The sequence below is a fragment of the Eumetopias jubatus genome, unplaced genomic scaffold, assembly GCF_037043125.1.
Source record: "Eumetopias jubatus isolate StellerSeaLion01/CBP00866 unplaced genomic scaffold, mEumJub1_p1.0 scaffold_13, whole genome shotgun sequence".
Taxonomy (NCBI): Eukaryota; Metazoa; Chordata; class Mammalia; order Carnivora; family Otariidae; genus Eumetopias; species Eumetopias jubatus.
In genome coordinates, this window is record NW_028274819.1 from 44,546,929 (window position 1) to 44,563,883 (window position 16,955).

Here is a 16,955-nt window from a genome sequence, read left to right on the forward strand (position 1 = left end):
GGATGGCAAGATGATATTTGCAGCATGCCAGTCACAGCCAAAGTGTTGAAAATAGAAGGGCAAAAAACAAAAACAAAAACAAAAAACAAAAAACATTTCAGTACTGTGATGATTCTGGTTCTATGGCTGCAACAGTCTTCAGAGGTCAGAAAATTATGCTTGCAACTAAAATTAAAAAGATGGAAGGTAACGATTTAATAAAAACTGTTATGACAGCTTAAAGGATCTGTGGATCCCAAGTACAGTCATCACTGGGCATGTTGGATGCTCTCTAAAACTTCTATGGATAGGAAAAAAGGCACAGCCTATAAACTTGCCACAGGGTAGTATAAACAAGAGGATAGGACCTAAAACAAAATAAAATGAGCACCAGTCTTACCCATCTCCATTTATTTATTTATCACTTACATCCCACTGGTTTAGGAAAGAATTCAACGTGGCTTTTAATGAAAGATTCAAAGGTACTCTCATCCTAAAATAAAATAAAAAAACCCAAAAAGTCGTGTAACAAAGGAAAAGATATTTGATCCCTCCTGGGTACTTTCATCTCTCAGATTTGCCCTCACACTGAGCAGCAGAATCACCTAAAAACAGGTCTTCAACACCGCCGGGTCTCTGCTAGGGACCCCCTGCTCCTGACGAATTGTCTGGGCTTCCCACCTCACTGTCAGTCCCGTTCTCGCTTCTCATCCACCTCACTTCAGGCCCTTCTGTTTGGCACCACTCCTTTGGTTTGACCTTCAGCTGCTCTCTCAGATTATCCCTCTGGTTTATTATGCAGGAAGAAATTGATCCAAGATCAAGGAGAGGGATTTAATACAAATTGCTACAGACATGGTATACCAAATTAAGCATTTATTGACTCTAACATACTGTGTTCAGCCATGCCAGTGCACACTCATTTAAACCTCTTGTCTGCATGCTTGGGAAGCCCCGGTTCACTCAGTGGTACCACCGACATTAGCTTTCTAAGGAGCTCTTTTCTCAACAATGTCCAGTTTTTGCCCGTCTTTTGCTATCACCACCTTTGGGTTTTTCAGTGTCGCGCTGGTCTACCCCTGTCCTCAGAGAATAAATTTAGGCTCCCTATAGTCTCTAGACCAGAGGTTTCAAATTGTTTTGACCCAGAACCCACAGTAAGAAATACCTTGTCGATCAGAGTTGATCATAACCAAGGACACACACACACACACACACACACACACACACACACACACACAGAGAGAGAGAGAGAGAGAGAGAGAAACAAAAGTTTCATTTAAAAACAAACAAAAACAAAACCTTACCTTTAAGACATGGGATGCATGTTGATTTTCGTATTCCATTTTATCTTATTTTTAAAAAACTTGATCAAGGTGCTCTAAATCAATTTCACAATCCCCTAAAGGTATGTGACTTGTGGTTTCAAAAACTCTCATCCTGTGTAGTAGACAGTTCTGGTCTTATCTGCTGGGAACCAGGGTCTTACCAACATTGTTTTCTACTTTTGGACTATTTAACAGCTGAATGATTCTCATGATATTGCTGGATTTTACCAGTCGTAAAAGAACCATCAGTAAAATAGTTACACATGCACTCACATATGCACACACACACTCCCTTCCTCTATTCTGTTGCTCCTGTAGAATTTCTGATGGGTCTTTTCCAATTATGGACTGTACCAAGTTGTCTTGGCCATAATCAATAAGATCCTTTACTGCATTCACCCCCCTGAGTTGTCTAGGTCCTCCAGATCTTCCAACACAGCCCCAGGCCTAAAGCTCCTCTGTTCCACAAGCTAGTCCCTGAGAGCAGAGACGGTGCCAAACCATCAAGGTAAAGGATAATCTTTCAACCCCCTGGAAGTAAAGATAAGAAGAGAGCAGGAACAAGGGTTTTGTAGGGATGTTGACATTATTCTCATTAACTAATAAAAGGAAATGTATTTCATCCAGAAAAACAAATTTTTTTTCCTAGAAATAAACAGAGGAATTTATTGGGTGATATTCTTAGATCTTCAGTAAGCTTTGAGATGCATAAAAGCTGCTGTTATCTTAACGTATATGTAAAGAATTCTACAGTGTGTGTCTTGGGTTTTGTCATTATTTATGCAATTAATGTTTCTAGGTTTATTTTAAAAGTGTTCTAGAATTATTCCTAGATTTCCCCAAAGAGCAGTTATTTAACTAACTGGCCAAACTGCATTCTGCTAGCCCCTAAGCAACCTTGAGAGGAATTTAACACTTGCTACTTACACTTCCTTACTACACACCCACTCTCTAGCCCCCCTGAGCTACAATTTGATTACTCTTTATCCCCTTGAGGTCAGACTTCAGTATTTCTCAAATGAACCTTTTTTTTCTAGGTATCAGTCAGGATAGGCTAAGTTATGCTGTAGCGACAAACAATCCTAAAACCTTAGCGGCTTAAAACAATCCGGCTTCTAACTCACCTGTGCCACATGCGTCCATCCCACATTGGTTAGGAGGGAAGGGGGCTCTGCCATATGTTGTCCTCACTCAAGGACTCTGGCTTATAGAGTCTCCATATCCAGAATGGCACCAGTCACTGCGATAGGGAAAAACATCAAAAGAATGAAAGAAGTACCATCTTACCTCATGCCCAGGAAAGATACATATGAAATTTCACGAACAGCCTTTCTCTCCGTCAATAAAAAATGATTCTCCTCTGTGTCTCAGCAGCATTTAACTCTGTTGACCACCGGTCTTTCTATAAATTCTCTTCTCCTTTGGCCCTGGTCAATTCTTCTCTGACTCCCCCTATTACCCTTCTTTTCTCCCTCAAAATGCAGGTGGACCCATCTTCTGAACTAAAATGCCATCCAGAATGGACCAGGATGGGGCCTAGAAGAAGCCACATTCAAACTTTTATCTTTGGTCCTACAAAGAATGATCATCTCAGAAAAGCAGGACAAAAGTAAATATGCATGAATTTACAAACAGAAACACACTTTTCTCTCAGTTCCTTCTTTTTAAATAGACAATAGAACCAACTGTCCAGAAATGCCATTTGGAAAATCTGCCTAACAGAAACAAAAGCCCCAGTATATAAGGGTACATCTACCAAGAGATTTATTGCAGCATGGTGTACAGAAGCAAAAACCTGGGAAGAACCTAAATGCCCAGAAATAAGGAATGTTCCTGACTCAACTGTAATGTATTCATAGCACAAGTTATTATGTGGCTCTTTAAAAGACTGAAGTCAACCTATCTCTAGTTGCCCATGGTGTATTGTTAAGTACGAAAAGCAATTTGCAGAGTTACATTTATAGTACAGTTCCATTTCTATGAAAACAAACACCAACACCAACCAGAAAAGTCCTAAATATGTGTTTCTGTTTGAGCATAAAGGACATTGTGGCAAAATACACAACAGCTTGTTAGTGTTGATCATCTCAGGAGGATTAGAATGGAGGGCAGAGGGAAGAGATTTTTAACCTTCTAAAAATGTATCTTAAGACTGTCTCCTAGATTACAACCACTGATACTATAATTTTTTACTTAACATATGGAAAGGTAATACAAAAGCAAAAACGAAGAGGAGTTTTCATTAAGAAAAACAATAACAAAAATAAATCCTGTGATTTCAACACTGCCACCCTGCCACATGGCCCTCCACCTGTCCAGACTTATTTCATAGCTGCAATCCCAGTGCATTTATCAGCTTTTCACTTAACTTCACATCTTAATTGCTTTTTCTCATCACCCCTCGGTCATTACAAAGATCATTCCCTTTATCTTCACCACCTTCTAAGGGACCAATAAACTGTAATTTATCAAACCACTCTTTCAACGCAGATAGCATGATGACCATCACAATACCAGGTCTGTCATCCTAGTTCATGCTTTTAAACATTATTTTTCCTTGAGATCCCTTTTATATTATGAACTTTTGATGTACGAGCAATATTAGTTGTTTTATTCTAGTATGATTTAGGAGGTAAACACTGTTTTTGCGTTACTCATCATTAACTTCAGAACTTCCATAAATATTCCGTGTACTATCGCCATCAATTTATATGTATCTATTCCAGCATAACTTTAGACTTTCTTTTGTGGCAGATAAGGAATTACAGCCTTTTTGAATTTTCTTACTTCCTTCATGCTTTCTCATTGATCATGAATTAGCTTAATCTGAGAGCTAATATACCTCTTTTTGTGTCTTCTGTACCCTGCCTTCATTCCAAGCAAATTGAAATATATCTTCACTCCATCTCCTTCTACCTGTTTGTAAAAAGAGGAAATAAGAATATATATTTATGTTTCCTTGGTGGTGCATAAGTCATTTCTTCCAGTGTTATGTCTATTAGCTAGATATTTTAATAGTCACTTCTTGTGGTAACGTGGGGGTGGGAATTGGGCAGATGGGACATAGGATTTGGGGGACATAGAGATATTTCACAATATTAATCTCCCATCTCTCAGCTACGCATTTATCTCTTCAAGAGGTACTACCTACAGAAAAAAATCCCACTGGGCCCCAATTAGGATAATTTCATATTCTTCTATTATAACTTATAGTAGCATCAAAAGATAATGAATTCTATTTTCAGAATTTTGAAAGAAAGAAAGTGATACCAGATGGCTATGTCCATTCAACCTATTATTTTCTCATGGAAGATATTCTAAGACTTGAAAATGTTTAGGAACTATATAACTCAAATAGTTATTCTGTTGAAATCATCAGAGGGCCTTAAGATGAGTGTTAAAAGGAGAAATTTTGGCTATAGAAATACATAAATAATGAGCAGAAAAACCAGCTATTGCATATAAACTATAACTATTATCTCAACCACCTATTTTGGAGATGAGTAGAAATAATGTAAGTGGAAAAGGGTAGTTTCTAAGAGAACCAAGAGTAAGTAACGGAGGAGGGGAAGGGTATGACGGAATACTATCAGTGTTTATCTCTTGTTTTTATAAAGTCCATCAGGCGATGGTGGGGGAGGTAGGAAGCATTCTTGACATCTCTTTCGGCACTTTGTGTTCAGGTACTGTGTATGTTTGGATTGTATCCACCTTGTGTTTCACCATTATAATCTTCCAGAGTACCCATGTTACTTTTTTTTTTTTTTTTTACAGTTTTCTATGATTCTAATCATGGTAATTTTTTAAAGATTTTATTTATTTGAGAGAGAGAGAACCAGCTAGGAGGGGCAGAGGCAGAGGGAGAAGCAGACTCCTCACTAAGCAGGGAGCCCAATGTGAGGCTCGATCCCAGGACTCAAGGCTCATGACCTGAGCCAAACGCAGACGCTTAACCGACTGGGCCGCCTAGGCACCCCTGTAGAAGAGAATTTTAAGCTGTTCTGTTTGTATTCATAACTGCCAGTTCCTTGAGATTGACCTGCAGATTGCGTTTTGTTTTAATTTCTATCAGGTCATGGGATACAAAGAGAAGCAGGAAAATAGTGTTAGAAAAGAAAATTATCTCTGTCATCACTGAAGGATTCACAATATAGAAAAAGAGGCAGGCATAGAAGCAAATAATTGTAGCAATGTAAAAAGCAGCACTAGAAAGAGATATGTCAAATTATGTGGGAACAAAATTAGGGGCAATTAGAAAGATAACATTTGACCTTGGCCAAAGACGACCTTATCCCCACCAGTACATGGATGGGAAGCATTCTAAGCAGAAGGAACAGTATCTGCAAAGATACGGTGGCTTGACTAGTGAGGGCCGGATAGGAACTGGGCAAGAATAATATGTATGAGGAAAAAGACTGTGGGTTTTCCCACAACTCAACTTGAAATATCTCTAGTTGACTGTTCAGTCCTCTCAGAAATATGTCATTTTGTAAATAAATCAATTCAAAGTATGCTTTATATTCTAAAAAGACTCTGAAAATCCTTAGCTCTCTGAGGGTAGCTTCAGGATGTTCCCAGAACACACCAATCTAACATCAACATTCAGTGCGAGAGGAGGAAGAAGATGCGCTTTTAACTGCCAAAATTGTGGTGCACCTGTCCAAGGACACGGAATCAGCTACTTAAATATCACAGGCCTACCTACCCGTTGACAGCACAAGCCTCAACCTTTTTATCAAGTTAAGAACTAAAAATAAAAGAGGACTCTCTCTGTGTCTTCTCACAGAAAGTCCAGCTACTTCCACACCCAGATTTTCTATACTTCCTTTGCCCAGACATTTTTTTTTTCATGCCAAATGTATGTCTTCTTTTAGAAAACAGTTTCCCTCCTCTGGGTCTGCACTTAAGGCTAGAGTTTTGCTTTTCGGAAACACGAAGGATGTGGAAGAACAAAGAATATATCTTGAGCTGGAGTTGCATCGAAAGGCCGGTATCCCTGCCAGAGCTTCTGTGAGAGAGAAGCGCAAGAACTTTGGTTGGGTGACTGGCAATGTGGAGGGAAGCTCGAAGCTCGCTGGGGCCAGGACAGGCTGACCTAAGTCCATGTATCAGTCAAGGTTCTCCAGGGCAATAGAATCAATAGGACATATAAAGAGAGGAAGAAAGAGAATTATTATAAGGAATTGGCTCATGTGATTAGAGAGACTGAAAAGTCCCATAACTTGTAGCTGCCCCCTCGTCCCCAGTCCTTCAGGCCCCTTGGTTGTCTTGTCCTGATATCCTGCCTTTACCACGAATCACCCCTGGTGTAGAACTCAGCATCTTTTCTTGTCTCCTTGCACCTCCTGCTCCCCCAAGGCATCAGCGAGCAAGGAGGACTTGAATGGAGATCCCCAAAAAGAAAGAGGTGGCTCTCACATCCCACAGGTCCATTGTCCATTCTGGCCACAGTTTGGTCTTTTGTTTCTTTTGTTTAGTTTGTTTGCTTGTTTTCTTTCCTGCTCTCTCCCTTTTCCACCAGTACGCGATTCCTGTAGCCCTTTCATCTTCAGTTTCCCTTGGAGGATCTCAATTTTCTGTCTCTTCTACTACGAAGCTGTGCTCCATTCCTGCTCTCCAGTTGACATGCTGACTCCACTACCCCGTCCTGGAAGCAAAGTGTCCTCAGGTTAATAGGCTCTACTTCTTAGAACACACTATAGTGGGGCATCTGGGTGGCTCAGTCGGTTAAGCATCTGCCTTGCCTTCGGCTCAGGTCATGATCCTGGAGTCCCGGGATTGAGCCCTGGGATCGAGCCCCACATCGGGCTTCCTGCTCAGTGGGGAGTCTGTGTCTCCCTCTGATTCTCCTCTCCCCTCTCTGGCTCTCTCTTTCACTCTCTCTCTCCAATAAATAAATAAAATCTTAAAACAAAAAAAAACAAAAAAGAACACACTATAGTAACTCTCTTTTGTTACTTGTAATGTCTTATGAGTCTTGCTTCTCTACCCAACCCTGACCTGCTTTCCGTGCCCGCCACACTCTCAGGCCTCCTCACTCCTTATTGCTCTATTTCTTCCAAACAAATATAACTCTCTTCCCATGAAGAATTTCAGCAACAAAAATGTCTCCATGTTATTGCGAGTTATTTATACATGTACTCAGAACAAATCACTATTTTAAGGTTACCAAAAGGTAGTCTCCGTTTCTCAAGTAGTAAAGGAGAACTCATCTGTGACAGGCATGCTAATGTTCCACCATCCTCTAGCCCCAGCAAAGATGTCCACAGGCTAGTCCCCAGAGCCTGAGCATATGTGACCTTACGTGGCAAAAGCGACTCTGCAGGTGTGCTAAAAAATCTTGAAATGGGAGACCTTCCCAAGATAGTCTGGGTGGGCCCATGTAATCACAAGAGATCTTGCAAGGAAAAAAGAGACGTGTCAGAAAAGGAAGTCAGTGTCAGAGGTGGGGAAGACCCAAATGGCCTTTGCTGGCTTTGAGGATGGAAGGAGACATCAAGCCAAGGAATGAATGCTGGAGGTCTCTAGAAGCTGGAAAAGGCAAGAAGACAGATTCTGCCCTAAAGCCTCCAAAAGGAATGCAGCCCTGCTGACATCTTAATTTTAGCCCAGTGAGACTCAGATTTCTGACCTCCAGAACTTTAAGATAGTCAATGTATATTGTTTAGTAATAGCTGTTTATGTGCAGGGAGGGGCTATTGATGAGGAAAGGGAAGACAGTGGAGGTGGGGCAGGTACAGGTTTTCTCACTCACCTTCCTGGCGGGACCCAAAGGATGTTGGAGGCCTGAATCTGGACACAGGGGATGACCATGAGCATTTCTCTTTACATGGGGTGATCACCACTGAGGCCTGCAACAGGTGGCAGCAGGAAGCCAAGGAGAGGGCTGACCTCCGTTTGGGAGCCATGTCTTTTGGTGGCTTAGGGACTGAGATTTTTTTCTGTATGTTGAAGTTGTTTCCATCAAACTGTTAAGTTTTGTTGAAATGTATGACTTGAGCTTAGCTGTGTCCTAGAGAAAGAGGAGGGAGAACCTGCAGAAAGGTTATAAGGTGGCAAAGGGTGACCCAGAGGCCAGAGGTGACAAGCAATGATCAGGACACATTTCTGGCTCACACAAACATTCTTGGAGAAAACTCAAAAATACTGGGGGGTGGGTGGGATCTTCTTGAGAAAAACCCCATGGAAGACCAGAATTCCTGCAATCACCAAGGAGGGAATCTTGACCAATTTTGGTTTAAAGGGTGATTCTGTAGGACAGAAAGTTTGGGGGAAACCTGAGAGATATATATACATGGTCTTGTATAGTTTTTAAAACAAGCATGGGTAAGAGGAATTTTCATTTGGATAACTCCATGTCCCCATTAAAAGCACTAAGATAACTCCTAGGCCAGACATGCATTTATTTTTCATTCCTTCAATACATTTACTTAATGTTATAAAGGAATTAAAACAGACATGACGGTTTCCTGGCTTCAGCCTTAGCTCCTTTCCTCTTTCCTCTTTTTTTTTTTTTTTTTTCTGCTACCTCCTCCCCACCCGAATCTTGACTAGCAGACAAGGTGCAAGGTTTAAAAAACTGCTTGAGAGAACTGTCCCAGGGTTGCACGAAGGACCCTGAACCGGAGGCAGAGTTCCAAGGATAGGCTTCCCAGAACTAAGTGATGAAAGGGACTACCTGCACCAAGGCACAAGGACGCACACACCTCTCTTCTCTTCACCCCATAAAACCTGCTTTGACTTGGAGGGTCATCTGATTGTCAGGGGCTCCCTGAGGCACATCAGCTGAATAAAGCCTTTAGCCTCTACTGAGTCACTTAAACTATGTTTTTCTCCACCATATCTTGTGTAAGTTAGGCACTTTGTTAGGTGCTTTATATATACTGCCTCATTTAACCTTCACAAATAACCCTGAAGTAAAAATGTTATTCCCATTTCCCACATGTCAATACTGAGGCTTGGGTAGATGGTATAACCTGCCCAAACAGCCAGTACATGGTATAGTCATGGTTTAAACCTTGATCTACCTGACTCCGCCCACAGGTGCAGACAGAGATGTGGCAATCAGAAGACAGCGGGTGGTGTCAGGAAGCTGAGAGAGGAGGAGAGAGAGGAGTGACTGCCCCCTATGTACCAGGCCCTGTCCTACCTGCCTTCATACAATCCATCTCATTTCTTCCTTACAAGCCAGTGGAGTGGCCACTTTGATGTCCAAGTTATTGGTCGAGGCACGGAGGCTCCAGAAGATAAATGACTTGTCTGAGTTCACACAGCCCAGTGGTGGCTTGGCTCCTTCCCCACCCACTTCCTGTGAATGACAAGCCACCAGTTGCCCTTCCCACACATACTTCTTGTGTCTCCTTCTCAACTTGTGGACAGCTTCCTCTCTACCCTCGAGGTCATGAATTCTCAAAGCAAATTCTCTCAAAACCTTTCCTCCCCTCCCCCCGAGGTACTTCCTTATATCCATTCCAGAAAAAATAAGTTCATACTTTCCACCTCCACTTCCTTACTTCCCATCAACTCATTTCAGCCTGGCTTCTGCACCCTCCCCTCTTCTGAAACTGACCTAAGTCCATGTATCAGTCAAGGTTCTCCAGGGCAATAGAATCAATAGGACATATAAAGAGAGGAAGAAAGAGAATTATTATAAGGAATTGGCTCATGTGATTAGAGAGACTGAAAAGTCCCATAACTTGCCATCTGCAGAATGCTGGCAGCATAGTTCCAGTCTTGGCCCAGCCTCTCAGCCTCCCTTCTTCCTCTCTCCTCCCTGCAGCTCACTCCAAAAAACCTTAGGGGGACCCTAGAATTCTGAGAGGCAGAGAATGAGTGCCACTCTACAGAGTGCTCAGGATTTGACAATGACCTGACATGGGTTAGATATTTGATGCCCCCAAATCCACTCCTGTAGCCGTGAGGAGTAACGGGAGCCTGTGGTTGGTTTGCTCCTATCCTGGAAAGGAAGGGGGCTAGTTCAAGGGAATTGACTGATGGACAAAGGAAAAAGAGCCATGAGGAGCCAACACCACCATGAACTTGGTCCTAGGAACACGGTTAAGAAAAACCTTTAAGCAGAATGAACAAAGAGCATTAGGATTTACTCTCAACCCTTAAAAGAAAGCCGACATATCAGAGTAACTTGCATCTCCTACAGACTATGAGCTATTTGAGGGCATGGACCAGGTCATAGACTTTTGTGCCTCTCCACCAAACCCAGCCATGACATGGAATCTCAGAGGAAGCTCCATAAACATGTGGTGGGTGGTATAAAATTGAAATCCACCCACACACCACATGCATTTTTTTTGTCCTTAGAAATCACCCTCATCTCTGAGCCCATGACTCTCCATGGGTCCAGGGAACAACTGGTGCTGATATTTCTATATTTATATTAGCCATTTCCAGCCAGGTGCCATGGGTATCTAGAAGGTAGGCAAGGTACCAAAGTGGAGTGAAATTCAACTTTGAAAAAATCTTCCTCAACCATAGGAAAGTTTGCTTGTTTGTCAGATAGTTGTTAAAACATTAAAGCTTTTCACAGCAGATAGTCTGTTTTGCTGTCAGAGGAAGGAATAAATGAAAGGAGCTTGTGCTCAGCCTGGGAATTCAGAAGAGATGGCTGTGTGGTTTTTGCTTTTTTCCTCTTCCAGGTCAGCACCTGTCAACTTAACTCACACAAATTCAAAGTGAAGCACTTTTCCTCCATTTTACAGATTTTATGACAGTGCTATCTATTTCCTGTCAAATTAGCACAGCTCTCGCTTTTTACTAGCCTTTGTTATGTAGATCTATAGATAATTTTAATTCTATTGTCCTTGTCTTTATTAAACCGATACTCTCTACTGCATTAAATTGGATCGTAAAAATTGTATCACATTATTTTATGTAGCATAAATATAATGCCGTGTGTTCACTGTACTGTCAAGTGTTGGTGGTAATGAATAACTGATTTTCATTGCCCGCTGAGAATGCTGACTGTCCCTCCCACTCCACAGCTGTGGCTGATACTAGACTATTTTCAAGCTACATCATCTCTGCTTTCCCCTAAGAATCACCTGGTGAGACAATCACCTATTCTATTCCAACCTAATTGTATCATCTCTCCACTGAAAAGAAAGAAAAAGGAAAACAAATCCACAGCAGTTCCCGTCTTTGTTCATGACTCAGACTCCCTTGTGAGATTTTTCTTAGGCAGGAAGAAATTGAATGCTTTAAATTTTGAGAAAATATGTAGTCTCTTGGTGACCTGGCTGGATGGGACCAACTTCTTCAAACTTCGGTGTCCTGTGATGCCTTCTGACACCAGTATCTAAATTTCCCAGGGGCCACTGACCATTCACTTAATCAGGGTTCTTGAGACCTCAAAGGACTGGGGCCAAGTCACAAAGACAGTGCCCCCAGAGGAAAAGTTGGGAATGGCAGAGCCAGGAAATTGAGTGATTCCCAGTCCGGAAGACTCCAGAGAGGCAAACTGCCCAGGAAATCTCCAGTGGCTAGCCAAGCTGCAGTCTTTTGGCTGGAGAGAAGCTTCCTAAGGGACAGAAGCATTTTCATCCCTAAGCTGGGGGAGAGTGGGAAGAGAGGGGGGCTAGTGGGCTCCACTTCCTGAAATAAAAACGGATGTTTAGATGATCACTAAGCCTTCCTTATCTATCTCACAAAAGGGTCACGTACCCTATACCTGAGGCCAGGAGTGCAAAGTGTCTACAGAGCTCTTATTTCTGTCACCCCCCCCCCCCCCCGTGTCCTTGTAGAGATCTGCATTGAAACCCTTAAAGCCCAGGGGGTGGAGCAAGATGGCAGAGGGGTAGGAGACCTGGATGTCGTCTGGTCTCAGGAATTCAGCTGAATAGGGATCAAACCATTCTGAACACCTACGAACTCAACAGGAGATCGAAGAAAAGAATAGCAACAATTCTCTGAAGAGAAAAGCGACCACTTACTGGAAGGTAGGACATGCGGAGACGTGAATCCGAGGCGATATTTGGGAGGATAGACAGCGGGGGAGGGGCCTCCGTCGGCCGCTTCTGGCAAGTGATAGAGCCGCGGAGCCCAAAATTGGAACTTTTAGAAGCCGGCTCCGCTGAGGGACGTCGCTCCAGTGGCTAAGCGGGAGGTGGAAACCTCGTGGGACAGTGTGGTCTCAGGACCCTCGGGGTCACAGAAAGACCGGGGGTGCCTGAGTGCGCCAGAGCTCCCAGGTATTGGAGCAGGGAAGCCAGCTGCAGAGACGGAGCCGAGGCGCGGGCTCTCAGCTCGGGGTTGCTATAAACTGTGATCCGCGGCCCAGTCGTGCCACTGCTCCTCCAGCAGGGACCCAACAAGCGGCAGAGCCGGGGAGACTCCCCTTCCTCCCCCGGGAGGAGCGGCGCGGGAGCACACCGCAGGGATCTGCTGGGTTTGGAGACTCCACACGGGGTCGTGTGCCAGAGATAGAAATGCTCGGTCACAGGCCGGGTGAACACAGAGTGCGGCCGGAGACCGGGGACACGGGAGTGACTGCTTTTCTCTGGGGGCGCACTGAGGAGCGGGGCCCCAAGTTCTCAGCTCCTCCAGGCGGAGATTGGGAGGCCACCATTTACACCCTGGTCCTCCAAAGCTGTGCCGAGAGCTTGCAGGGAACAAAAGCTCCCTGAGAGCAAACCCGAGCAGTTTGCTTAGCCCGGACTGAAAAGGGTGGGGCAATTCCGCCTCCAGCAAAGACATTTGGGAACCACGGCAACAGGCCCCTCCCCCAGAAGATCAGCACGAACAGCCAGCAAGCCAAGACCAAGTTTACCGATCAAGGAGAACCGGAGAACTCCAGCGCTGGGAGAATACTGCACATAGAATTCGTGGCTTTTTTACCATGATTCATTAGTTTTTCAAAGTTAATTTTTTTAACTGTTTTTTTTTTAATTTTTCTTTTTCCCTTTTTTAACCAACATCTTATGAGTCCCTTTTTTTAAAAAAAACATTTTTTATTTTTCATTTTTAGAGTCATATTTTATCCCTTCATAGTAGTTACCCTCATTTTTGGCATATATATATAAGTTGTTCTCTCCTTAAAATTTTGAGATACAGTTTCTTCTAACAGATAAAAATATACCCTAAATCACTAGTGTATGGCTTTGTTCTAGTCTCCTGCCTGATCACATTCTCTCCCTTTTTTTTTCTTTTTTTTTTAATCTTCTTTCTTTTTTCAAACAACTTATCTTATCAATTCCTTTTATAAAATCTTTTATAATTTTCATCTTTACAGTCATCTTCCATCCCTTCATTGTATCAATCCTTATTTTGTACATATATAAGTCTTTCTTCCTTTAAAATTTTAGGAGGCACTTTCTTCTAACAGACCAAAATACGCCCAAAATCTAGTGTGTGGCACTGATCTATGCACTAGCCTGATCATATTTGATCATATTCTGTTTTTTTTGTTTTGATCTGTTTTTGTTTGTTTTTATCTCTTTCTTTTTCTTTTTTTTTTTTTCTCTTTCTTTTTTCTTTCTTTCCCTTTCTTTTCCCCTGGTTTCAGGTCTTTTCTGATTTGTATAGAGTATATTTGCTGGGGATGTTGTTAACCTGTTAGCATTTTGTTCTCTCATTCATCTTTTCTCTGGACAAAATGACAAGACAAAAAAAATCACCTCAGCAAAAAGAACAAGACATAGTACCTTCTGCCAGGGACCTACTCAATATGGACATTAGTACGATGTCGGACCTAGAGTTCAGAATCATGACTTTAAAGATACTAGCTGCACTTGAAAAAAGCGTGGAAGTTATTAGAGAAACCCTTTCTGGAGAAATAAAAGAACTAAAATCTAACCAAGTCGAAATCAAAAAGGCTATTAATGAGGTGCAATAAAAAATGGGGGCACTAACTGCTAGGATAAATGAGGCAGAAGAAAGAATCAGCAATATAGAAGACCAAATGATGGAAAATAAAGAGGCTGAGAAAAAGAGGGAGAAACAACTACAGGATCACAAGGGCAGAATTTGAGAGATAAGCGATACGAAAAGACGAAACAACATTAGAATAATTGGGATTCCAGAAGAAGAAGAAAGAGAGAGAGGGGCAGAAGGTATACTGGAGCAAATTATAGCAGAGAACTTCCCTAATGTGGGGAAGGAAACAGGCATCAAAATCCAGGAGGCACAGAGAACCCCTTTCAAAATCAACAAAAATAGGTCAACACCCTGACATCTAATAGTAAAACTTACGAGTCTCAGAGACAAAGAGAAAATCCTGAAAGCAGCTCGGGAGAAGAGATATGTAACCTACAATGGTAGAAACATTAGACTGGCAACAGACCTATCCACAGAGACCTGGCAGGCCAGAAAGGACTGGCATGATATCCTCAGAACACTAAACGAGGAAAATATGCAGCCAAGAATACTATATCCAGCTAGACTGTCACTGAAAATAGAAGGAGAGATAAAAAGCTTCCAGGACAAACAAAAACTAAAGGAATTTGCAAACACGAAACCAGCCCTCCAAGAAATATTGAAAGGGGTCCTCTAAGCAAAGAGAGAGCCTAAAGCAGCATAGATCAGAAAGGAACACAGACAATATACAGTAACAGTCACCTTACAGGCAATACAATGGCACTAAATTCATACCTTTCAATAGTTACCCTGAATGTAAATGGGCTCAATGCCCCAATCAAAAGACACAGGCTATCAGATTGGATTAAAAAACAAGACCCATCCATATGCTGTCTGCAAGAGACCCATTTTAGACTCAAAGACACCCCCACATTGAAAGTGAGGGGGTGGAAAACCATTTACCATGCTAATGGACACCAAAAGAAAGCTGGGGTGGCAATCCTTATATCAGACAAATTAGATTTTAAAACAAAGACTGTAATAAGAGATGAAGAAGGACACTATATCCTGCTTAAAGGGTCTATCCAACAAGAAGATCTAACAACTGTAAATATCTATGCCCCTAACATGGGAGCAGCCAATTATATAAGGCAATTAATAACAAAAGAAAAGAAACACATTGACAACAATATGGTAATAGTGGGGGACTTTAACACCCCCTGACTGAAATGGACAGATCATCTAAGCAAAAGATCAACAAGGAAATAAAGACTTTAAATGAAACACTGGACCAAATGGACTTCACAGACATTCAGAACATTCCATCCCAAAGCAACAGAATACACATTCTTCTCTAGTGCCCATGGAACATTCTCCAGAATAGATCACATCCTAGGTCACAAATCAGGTCTCAACCGGTACCAAAAGATTGGGATTATTCCCTGCATATTTTCAGACCACAGTGCTTTGAAACTAGAACTCAATCACAAGAGGAAAGTCAGAAAGAACTCAAATACATGGAGGCTAAAGAGCATCCTACTAAAGAATGAATGAGTCAACCAGGAAATTAAAGAAGAATTAAAAAAAATTCATGGAAACCAATGAAAATGAAAACACAACTGTCCAAAATCTTTGGGATACAGCAAAGGCAGTCCTGAGAGGAAAGTATACAGCAATACAAGCCTTTCTCAAGAAACAAGAAAGGTCTCAAATACACAACCTAACCCTACACCTACAGGAGCTGGAGGAAGAACAGCAAATAAAGCCTAAACCCAGCAGGAGAAGAGAAATCATAAAGATCAGAGCAGAAATCAATGAACTAGAAACCAAAAGAACAGTAGAACAGATCAACGAAACTAGGAGCTGGTTCTTTGAAGGAGTTAACAAGATTGATAAACCCCTGGCCACACTTATCAAAAAGAGAAGAGAAATGACCCAAATCAACAAAATCATGAATGAAAGAGGAGAGATCACAACCAACACCAAAGAAATACAAACAATTATAAGAACATATTATGAGCAACTCTATGCCAGCAAATTAGATAACCTGGAAGAAATGGGTGCATTCCTAGAGATGTATCAACTACCAAAATTGAGCCAGGAAGAAAGAGAAAACCTGAACAGACCTATAACCACTAAGGAAATTGAAGCAGTCATCAAAACTCTCCCAACAAACCAAAGCCCAGGGCCAGATGGCTTCCCAGGGGAATTCTACCAAACATTTAAAGAAGAATTAATACCTATTCTCCTGAAACTTCCAAAAAATAGAAATGGAAGGAAAACTTCCAAACTCATTTTATGAAGCCACCATTACCTTGATCCCAAAACCAGACAAAGACCCCATCAAAAAGGAGAATTACAGACCAATATCCTTGATGAACATGGATGCCAAATTTCTCACCAAACCACTAGCCAATAGGATCCAACAGTCCATTAAAAGGATTATTCACCACGACCAAGTGGGATTTATCCCTGGGCTGCAAGATTGGTTCAATATCCGCAAATCAATCAACGTGATACAATATATTAACAAAAGAAAGAACAAGAATCATATGATCCTCTCAATAGATGCAGAAAAAGCATTTGACAAAGTACAGCATCCTTTCTTGATCAAAACTCTTCAGAGTATAGGGATAGAGGGTACATACCTCAATATCATAAAAGCCATCTATGAAAAACCTACAGCAAATATCATTCTCAATGGGGAAAAGCTGAGAGCTTTTCCCCTGAGGTCAGGAACGCGGCAGGGATGTCCACTATCACCACTGCTATTCAACATAGTATTAGAAGTCCTAGCCACAGCAATCAGACAACAAAAAGAAATCAAAGGCATCCAAATCA

General features: G+C 41.9%; 1 long non-coding RNA gene across 1 annotated transcript in view; it reads right to left on the bottom strand.

Moving 5' to 3' along the window:
* LOC114219245 (uncharacterized) overlaps positions 1–16,955 on the bottom strand; it is a 98,865-nt gene that overhangs the window by 68,199 nt on the left and 13,711 nt on the right. The window contains exons 2-5 of the long non-coding RNA XR_003611351.2: positions 8,062–8,341; positions 6,726–6,954; positions 4,150–4,223; positions 2,432–2,547 (exon numbers count right to left, since the gene is read on the bottom strand). This is a non-coding gene — a long non-coding RNA (uncharacterized LOC114219245). The remainder of the gene's footprint in view (positions 1–2,431; positions 2,548–4,149; positions 4,224–6,725; positions 6,955–8,061; positions 8,342–16,955) is intronic.